We start from the raw sequence: 10627 nt of genomic DNA, 5'->3' as shown, positions 1-10627 counted from the left end.
AATTAAAGTCTTTGTAATCCAAAAGAGTGGGCACATCACTAGTTAAAGTTTTGACCTCTTCAAACCCACTTTCATCAATTTTCTCAACAAGATTTTCACCCTCCGAATTATCGGGGCGCCTTCTAACTAAAGTTGACTCTTCTACAGTCCCTTTTCCAACAATCTTAACTTTACTAAACGAGGAATCAATAGAAGAAACACCAATCATTTTTAAGATCTTTATCACTTTTACGAAAGTAATCGCTAGAAAACGCTTTTTCTAAAAATTCTCTTTTAGCTCTAAGCTTAGCGGTTCTTTTCTTACTTTCATCCATAGAAACATAAAGAGCTTTCATTGATTCATCAACCTTAGGCACAAAAAAATTCATCTTGAGATTTTCCACATCATGAGAAATTCTATCAACACTTCTTGACAAATCATCAATCTTATTCAACTTTTGTTCTATGGAAGTGTTGAAAACTTTTTGCGTGTTGATAAATTCTTTAATATTATTCTCAAGATCAGAGGTGTTCCTATTATTATTATAAGAAGGATATTCATAGGAATTACCATAATTATTAGAGGAATTACTAGGAAAAGGCCTAGGATTAAAATTACCTCTATAAGCATTGTTGTTGAAATTATTTCGAGAGATAAAATTCACATCTACGGTATCACTATTTTGCTCAACCAAAGTAGACAAAGGCATATCATTAAAATCAATAGGAACACTTTTACTAGCAACCAATTTCATAAGAGCATCAAATTTTTCACTCAAAGAAGAAATTTCTTCAACCAAATTAACTTTTTTACTAGTAGGAGCTCTTTCGGTATGCCATTGCGAATAATTTGCCATGATATTATCAAGCAATTTGGTGGCTTCACCCAAAGTAATTTTCATAAAAGTACCACCCGCGGCGGAATCTAAAAGATTACGAGAGACAAAATTCAACCCCGCATAAATATTTTGTATGATCATCCAAAGATTTAACCCATGAGTTGGGCAATTCCTTAGCATCATTTTCATCCTTTCCCAAGATTGTGCAACATGCTCATGTTAAAGTTGCTTGAAATTCCTGATCTGGGTTCTAAGGGAAAAAATTCGGGGGGAAATTACTTAGTGATAAAAGCATCATTGCACTTATTCCAAGAATCGATACTATTGCGAGGCAAAGAAGGGAACCAAATTTTTGCAGAATCACGCAAAGAAAACGGAAATAATTTCAACTTCACAACATCATTGTCCACATCCTTTTTCTTTTGTATATAGCATAATTCCATGAAGGTATTAAGATGGGACGCGACATCCTCATTAGGAGTGCTGGAAAATTGATCTTTCATAACAAGATTCAGCAAAGCAGTATTAATATCACAAGACTCCGCACTAGTAGCGGGAGGAGTAGTCGGAGTGCTGAAAAAATCATTGTTGTTAGTATTTGAGAAATCACACAACTTGGTGTTCTATTGAGTCATGATGACTACGCAACAAGATTGCGCACAAAAACAGATCCGGCAAGAAAATGGCGAACGGAAAAAGAGGGGCGAATAAAACGGCAAATTTTTGTGAAGTGGGGGAGAGGAAAACGAGAAGCAAATGGAAAACAATGTAAGTTGCGAGGAGATGAGATTTTTTATTAGGAACCTGCTATATGTTGAAGATCCTCCCGGCAACAGCGCCAGAAATTCCTTTTGATGCGGCTTGAAGCTACGTCGGTATTTCCCCAAAGACGAAGGGATGGTGCAGCACAGCGGCGGTAGGTATTTCCCTCAGTTATGAGACCAAGGTTGTTGAACCAGTAGGAGAACCAAGCAACACAACATAAACAACACCTGCACACAAATAACAACTACTCGCAACCCAACGTGTAAAAGGGGTTGTCAATCCCTTTCGGGTAGCGGCGCCTCAAGATAGGCAAACAGACGTGAGCTAAATTGTAGTAGATTGATAGATCGAACGCCAAATAAAATAAATAAGAATAAAATGCAGCAAGGTATTTTTGTATTTTTTTACTAGATCTGAGAATAAAAGCAAAGGGAAATAGACCGCAAAGGAAAATAATATGAGAAAGAGACCCGGGGGCCGTAGGTTTCACAAGTGGCTTCTCTCGAGAAAAATAGCAAACGGTGGGTGAACAAATTACTGTTGGCCAATTGATAGAAATTCAAATACTCATGATGATTGAGGGAGTCATGGAATAGGGGGTCCTCGGACAGCCGGACTATATACTTTAGCCGGACTGTTGGGCTGTGAAGATACAAGATTGAAGACTTCGTCCCGTATCCGGATGGGACTCTCCTTGGCGTGGAAGGCAATCTTGGCAATACGGATATGTAGATCTCCTCCCTTTTAACCGACTCTGTGTAACCCTAGCCTCCTCCGGTGTCTATATAAACCGGAGGGCTTAGTCCGTAGGACAACAACAATCATACCATAGGCTAGCTTCTAGGGTTCAGCCTCTACGATCTCGTGGTAGATCAACTCTTGTAATACTCATATCATCAAGATCAATCAAGCAGGAAGTAGGGTATTACCTCCATCTAGAGGGCCCGAACCTGGGTAAATATCGTGTCCCCCGCCTCATGTTACCATCCACCTTAGACGCACAGTTCAGGACCCCCTACCCGAGATCCGACAGTTTTGACACCGACATTGGTGCTTTCATTGAGAGTTCCACTGTGCCGTCACCGTAAGGCTCGATGGCTCCTTCGATCATCGGCAACGATAAGATCCAGGGTGAGGTTTTTCTCCCCGGACAGATCTTCGTGTTCGGCGGCCTCGTACTGCGGGCCAACTCGCTTGGCCATCTGGAGCAGATTGAAAGCTACGCCCCTGGCCATCAGGTCAGGTTTGGAAACTTTAACTATACTGCCGACCTCCATAGAGACTTGATCTTCGACGGATTCGAGCCCATCTCAGGTGCGCCGCACAATCACGACGAGCATGACTTAACTCTGCCGTTGAATAGTGTTCGGGAGACCACACCTGCAACTACTCCGGCCCTCAATCCGGAACAGATTGTGCCATCTGAGGACGGGTGGATAGACCCCGCCACGGAGGCCGCACTCTCAGTGGCGATAGAGCCGAATACTTACTTCACCTCAGACGAGAGTCGTGTTGCCGAACCATTGGATTCGTCCCCAGCCACGGGCTCCGAGCCACTTACGTCTGTGCCCATCGAATCCGACCAGGCACCGATCATGGAGTTTAACTCCGCGGATATCTTTCAGCACTCGCCTTTCGGCGATGTGCTAAGTTCATTAAGGTCTCTCTCCTTGTCAGGAGAACCTTGGCTGAACTATGTCCGGCTAGAATGGGGTGCGGACGACGAAGAAATTCGCTCCCCACCCACCACCCACTTAGTAGCCACTGTTGATGATTTAACCGACATGCTCGATTTCGACTCCGAAGACATCGACGGTATGGACGACGATGCAGGAGACGAGCAGGAACCACCACCTACAGGGCGCTGGACAGCCACCTCATCACACGATATATACATGGTGGATACACCCAAAGAAAACAATGACGAGGAACGGAAGGATGCAACGAAGGATAGCTCCCTCGAGAAGCAACCAAAGCGACGGCGTAGGCGCCGCTCCAAATCCCGCCTCAGCAAAAACAGCGATAACAGCGCAAGAGAAAATAACACTCCGGTCGACTCCAGAGGAGAAGACAACATTGACCCAGCGATAGAGCAGGATGAACCAGCGAGCGGCGAACATAGTATGGAGCAGCTGTCCGAACACGTCGACGCCGAGGATAAAGCTCATCAACCTCTCTCCGAGAGGAAAACAGTCCCGATGACAACGCACACGTCATCCCGGAAAGGCACTTGGAACAAGAGAACCTCCGTAGAAGGCTTATCGCCGCCGCGAGGAGTCTGAAGAAGCAGAAGCAAAGGCTTAAGACCGCGCAGAATACGCTCACCAGTAGATGGAACAAAGTGCTCGACACTGAAGAAAAGTATGGCGGTAGTTGCCATACAAAGAGCTATCCAAAGCGCAAGCTGTTGCCTGAGTTCGATGATGAGGCCGTAGAGCCTACACAGCCGAAGAATAAAACGGCCGATCAGCCGGATCGACCACCTCGTGGACGCGATAGGGCAGCTAACGGAGCCGCACATAAGTCGACACACGATTTACGTGAGGACTTGCGCCAAAAATCCGGTTTGACCAGGTCCATCTATGGATCTGGAAGCGTGCTCCGGCACAAGATCAAAACCGAATACTACAACCGTCTGAACGCCACGATACATCCAAATACAGGGGTGCCGCACACCCCCTATGCTTCACCGATGAGGTACTGGATCATGAATTTCCAGAGGGATTCAAGCCTGTGAACATAGAGGCGTACGACGGAACGACGGACCCTGGGGTCTGGATTGAGGACTTCATCCTCCATATCCATATGGCTCGCGGAGACGATCTCCACACCATTAAATACCTGCCCCTCAAGCTGAAAGGACCAGCTCGGCACTGGCTGAAGAGCCTCCCCGAAAATTTAATAGGAAGTTGGGAGGAGCTTGAGGACGCTTTTAGGGCCAATTTTCAAGGGACTTATGTCCGACCTCCGGACGCAGCCCGGAGAGTCAGCCCGAAAGCTTTGGAACAGATTTCTCACTAAGAAGAACCAAATCGTCGACTGCCCAGACGCCGAAGCCTTAGCAGCTTTCAAACACAGTGTTCACGACGAATGGATCGCCAGACACCTCGGCCAAGAAAAACCAAGGACAATGGCAGCCCTAACAAGCCTCATGACCCGCTTTTGTGCGGGCGAAGATAGCTGGCTGGCACGTAGTAGCACCAGCGACCCAGGCACATCTGAAGTCAGGGATGGTAATGGAAAACCACGACGCAGTAAAAGCAAGCGTCGAAATAACGAAGACAGCCCAGCCAACACGGTGGTAAACGCCGGATTCAGGGGCTCTCTACCCGGTCAGTGGAAGAAGCCTTTCAAAGGAAACAGAGATGGACTGTCCAGCCTCAACAAGATTCTAGACAAATTATGTCAGATTCACGGCACCTCCGCTCAAAGGTTTCTTTTTAGATTAAGACCCTGTGTAAACCTTTTTTACTCTCTTTTGTTGCTTCACATCCTTAGGATACTCAGTATAACCGAGAAGGATGCTGACGTTATTGGCATTTCGCCACGTCAGAATACTGCACGTACCTGGACACTCGAGGTTCACTATCAAGGGCATTGCTCAGCCCGATATATGTTATAAAGACCGAATACCTTAGGGAGTGTTCGGCGTCGCGAGTTTGGCCTTATATGCATCAGCTCCGAATCATGTCTTTGGTCAAATGTTGGGTTTGCCCGGCTCCCGTGTTTTGCTACCTTACGTTCCGCTCTATCGGCCAAGGTGGCACCGGGAGAACTACTGCGATTGTGCCCCGGTTCATCCGGACGAGCACCTCAGTAGAGAAAGCCGAAAGCTGACTGTCATGATAAAGCGTGAGACTGGTCAACCACTCAAAGACTCATCGGAATCTTCGGGATTCCTCCGCATTAATGAAGGGTCGGGTTTCCCGGCCATGTACATACGTGCACCGTATTCGGATAGCCGCGGAAATACCAGGGGCGATATAGTAGCCCCACTGTCAAACTCCTATGGTTAAGTGAAAGTGTTAAAGCAATATAGTCCGATTGCCTCGTTCGCCGCGCTACCACCTCCTTAATGGACCAAGACGTTGGATCAAGTGTGAAGACGCGCTTTTGCGAACACCCCCGCATTATATGCGTGGGGGCTGAAGCCGACGACTGCAAACTTTCAGGATATATATATGTATATACATAAACGACCGCACAGGAGGCATAATAATACTTTCAGGCAAAAGTATAAACACAGCCCTTATAATTCAAATAACATTGTTCTTACAATGGGGATACATGTCACTATAACATAATATTCTTCTAGCACTGAGCCTCTATTAAACGAGTGCTTTCAAGGACTTCTTCAAAGTAGTGCTCGGCCGATACTCGGCCCACGGCCGAACTCTGGGTTGCAATAGCGGTGGCCTCCATCTCTGCCCAGTATGTCTTGACACGGGCAAGAGCCATCCGCGCACCCTCTATGCACGCCGACCTCTTCATAGCGTCGATATGCGGCACAGCACCAAGGAATTGTTGCACTAAGCCAAAATAGCTATTCGGCCTTGGTCCTTCCGGCCAAAGATGATCCACAACAGACCTCATGGCAAGCCCGGACAACCTATGGAGCTCGGCCCACTCGGCCATCCGCTCATTTAAAAGCAGCGGACGCACTGGAACATTGAACTGTGACCAGAACAGCTTTTCCACTTCACAATCTTTTTGATCTTTGAAAAACTCGGCCACATCAGCAGCACTCGCTGTCAAATCCACGTATGCATCTACAGAACTCCATAATTGATCAAGAGGGGCATACTTAGGATCTCCGAACTTCGTCCGCAACAAAAAGGGCTTCCCAGCCGCGATATCTCCGGCTTGACGTAGCTCCTCCTTCGCTGCTCTGATTTTATAGCGGGCGTCCTTGGCTGCTACCATGGCCTTCTCCAGGTCCGTCATCTTCGTTCGGCTTTCCTTTTCAAGAAGCTCGTAATGGTCGGTGGCATCTTTCAACTCAACAGCCATCTCGGCTATTTTATCCTTGCTTTGGCAATGCGCAGCCTATTCAGCTCTCAGCTCTTCGACCGCCTTTAGAGCGGCCGCATCACTCTTCCTGGCTTGTTCCTTGGCTTGGGCAAGTTCCGCCTGAAGGGTCTCCACGGCGGCAGCCCCATCTGCAGTCACAACATATTAAAGATACTAGCATCATGCTCCTCTTAATATGTGTTGATCACCGGAGAAAACACATACCCTGTGCCTCATCAAGCCGCTTGTTTACAAGCACGATGTCGGCATCTGCCGCATCAAGTTGCCGCTTCAGCTCGGCAAACTCACCAGTCCGGCTAGCCACCGGACCTTCAGCCACCTGCACATGAAAGCGGCATGATTATTACCTGGGACTATGATCCTCTGTTTGCCACCGTTTTCGACAGCAACCAGAGTCTCAGGGGCTACTATCTGCATGGGGCACACCTAGCGTGTGCGGTACCGTCAAAAACATATACTACTTTGCGTACCTCAAAGCCTCTCAGCAGGCTCATAAAAGCTTCATGCAACCCGCTTTCGGCGGATGAAATCCTCTCAACCACCGTACCCATTAGCGTACGATGCACTTCTGAGATAGCCGCTTGCTCTAGAAGATTCTTCAGTGCGTCGGGTCGTGCACCGGACAGTCCCGGCCTCTTTCTGTCGCTCTCCTTAGGAGCCGAATACTCCAGACTTTGGGTGGCCGAAGGGTTACCCTCTGGCCTTGGCGGATCAGGAAAAATCCTCCGTGACGACACCTCAGGTTCGCCCGCCTCATGAGGCGGGGAGGCATGGGGAGGTGTTTCGCTCTCCATCATCTCCGGAAGAAGATCCCCCGAAGACGAACTCTGTCGAGAAGGGCTACGATCCGAACTACAAGACATATGCTTCGGTTATTGACCTCAGAAATAAAGCATGATATTTTTACTATGGAGTACTTTTGTTTACTTACAGCTCGGTGGAGGGCTGATCCCCTTGCGGGCACTGTGCGGTAAGGATACCATCCGGAGAAGGACCCCCTGGCGTAGATTTCTTCCCTCGTTTGGAAACCATTGTTTCCAAGTCTTCAGAGGCGGTCCTCTTCCTTCCCTGGGAGAGAGGGAATTTCAGATTTTTCTCCCCGGTTATCCTCCTACGCGGAGGCGCTAATTCCCCCAGTTTGGATGAATAATGAGTGAGGCCCGCTTTCAGCCTCTCTATTCCCCCCCTTTATCTTCCCCTGAGGGCGCTTGATAAGGCGCAAGCTCAAGCATTCTAGCCAGTACTGGATCTGCTGAGCCTTCGGGAAGGGGGGCCGAACACCTGATCATCTTCGCCTTTTTTACCCAGTCCTGGTCAAAGAGCGACTTTCCAAAATGATGTTGTGATAAAAAAGGAGACTACGTGTTCGGCCGAAGGACTACTTACTTGGGTATCTGGACGATTGCAGCTCAGACCCGCATCCTCGGTGGTGTCCGGACACTTTATTTGTGATCCGTAGAACAATCTGTACATCTCTTCGAGCGTCATGCCGAGGAAGTGATGAATAGCTCGCGGTCCTTCTGGGTTGAACTCCCACATACGGAGAGGTCGACGTTTGCAAGGCAGGACTCGACGAACTAGCATGACTTGCATTATCATGACCAGGCTGACATCTCTCTCGAGGAGATCTCGGATGCGACTCTGCAATATCGGCACATCATTTACTGGCCCCCAGTCCGGCCCCTTGTTGATCCACGACATCAGTTGTGGCGGGGGGCCCGAGCGAAAGGCAGGGGCGGCCACCCACTTAGTACCGCGGGCAGCTATGATGTAAAACCACTCCCGTTGCCATAAGCTGGATACCTCCGGGAAGGAACCCTTTGGCCATGGAACATCAGCGCCTTTGCTTATTATGGCTCCCCCGCATTCTGCGTGTCGCCCATTAATCGTCTTCGGCTCCACATTAAAGGTCTTGAGCCACAAGCCGAAATGTGGGGTGACATGGAGGAAGGCCTCACACACGACGATGAACGACGAGATGTGAAGGATGGAATCCGGGGCCAGGTCATGGAAATCCAGCCCATAATAGAGCATGAGCCCCCTTACAAAGGGATCTAGACTAAGGCCTAGCCCTCGGAGGAAGTGAGAGACGAATACGACGCTCTCGCCGGGTTCGGGAGTGGGAATGACCTGCCCTCGAGCAGGTAGCCTGTGCGAGATTTCGGCGGTCAGATACCTGGCTTCTCTTAGCTTCTTAATGTCCTCCTCTGTGACAGAGGAGGGCATCCACCGACCTTGAAGGTTGGATCCGGACATGATTGAAGGTCCGAAGCGCCTAGCCTGAGCCTTGGGTGTTGGAACTCGAGGTGGGGGAAGGGTTCGATTGAGTGCGAGAAGAAAAGGACAGGCCTTGGTCTCTTTATAAAGAGGGTGAATGTCAAGCGTCCTCCACGCGGCCGTTGGGAACTTGCCTAAAATCGAGGAGTCATACCAACGGGCACATTTGGGTTACCCATATCCGTATTGATGAGAATCCCGTAATAAGGGGAACACGGTCTCTGCTTCGACAAGACGTGCCAATAAAACCGCCTCGCGAAATGTGCAGTGGCAGGCTGGTTGGGAAAAACGGTTCGAATAATGACCAGGCCGTGGTGTGATGTCATGTTATGAAAAGTTGTCGGCAGATTAGATTTGTGGAAATATTATTCTCTCTACGGTGGTATGTGGAATTTGTTTTGCAGAGCCGGACACTATCCTTGTGTTCAAGATCTTCGATGGAGTATTCGGAGGGAGAACCCGCCTTGCAATGCCGAAGACAAATCTGCGTGCGGGACTCATCGTCATTGAAGCCTGGTTTAGGGGCTACTGAGGGAGTCCTGGATTAGGGGGTCCTCGGACAGCCGGACTATATACTTTAGCCGGACTGTTGGGCTGTGAAGATACAAGATTGAAGACTTCGTCCCGTGTCCGGATGGGACTCTCCTTGGCGTGGAAGGCAAGCTTGGCAATACGGATATGTAGATCTCCTCCCTTGTAACCAACTCTGTGTAACTCTAGCCCCCTCCGGTGTCTATATAAACCGGAGGGCTTAGTCCGTAGGACAACAACAGTCATACCATAGGCTAGCTTCTAGGGTTCAGCCTCTACGATCTCGTGGTAGATCAACTCTTGTAATACTCATATCATCAAGATCAATCAAGCAGGAAGTAGGGTATTACCTCCATCGAGAGGGCCCGAACCTGGGTAAACATCGTGTCCCCCGCCTCCTGTTACCATCCGCCTTAGACGCACAGTTCGGTACCCCCTACCCGAGATCCGCCGGTTTTGACACCGACAACGATATCCAGGAAATGATCATTATAGAGGCATCACGTCCAAGATTAGTAGACTGACTCCTGCATGCATCTACTACTATTACTCCACACATCGACCGCTGTCCAGCATGCATCTAGTGTATTAAGTTCATGGGGAAACGGAGTAATGCAATAAAAATGATGACATGATGTAGACAAGATCTATCTATGTAGAGATAGACCCCATCGTTTTATCCTTAGTAGCAACGATACATACATGTCGGTTCCCCTTCTGTCACTGGGATCAAGCACCGTAAGATCAAACCCACTACAAAGCACCTCTTCCCATTGCAAGATAAATAGATGAAGTTGGCCAAACAAAACCCAAATATCAGAGACGAAATACGAGGCCATAAGCAATCATGCGTATAAGAGATCAAAGAAACTCAAATAACTTTCATGGATATAAAATGATAGATCTGATCATAAACTCAAAGTTCATCCGATCCCAACAAACACACCGCGAAAAGAGTTACATCATATGGATCTCCAAGAGACCATTGCAATGAGAATCAAACGAGAGAGAGGAAGACATCTAGCTACTAACTACGGACCCGAAGGTCTACAAAGAACTACTCACGCATCATCGGAGAGGCACCAATGGAAGTGGTCAACCCCTCCGTGGTGGTGTCTAGATTGGATCTGGTGGTTCTGGACTCTGCGGCGGCTGGAATTGATTTTCGTCGACTCCCCTAGGGTTTCTGGAATATTGGGGTATTC

Source organism: Triticum aestivum, chromosome 6D, assembly GCF_018294505.1.
Source record: "Triticum aestivum cultivar Chinese Spring chromosome 6D, IWGSC CS RefSeq v2.1, whole genome shotgun sequence".
Lineage (NCBI taxonomy): Eukaryota > Viridiplantae > Streptophyta > Magnoliopsida > Poales > Poaceae > Triticum > Triticum aestivum.
Note: the sequence above shows the minus strand (reverse complement) of the source record.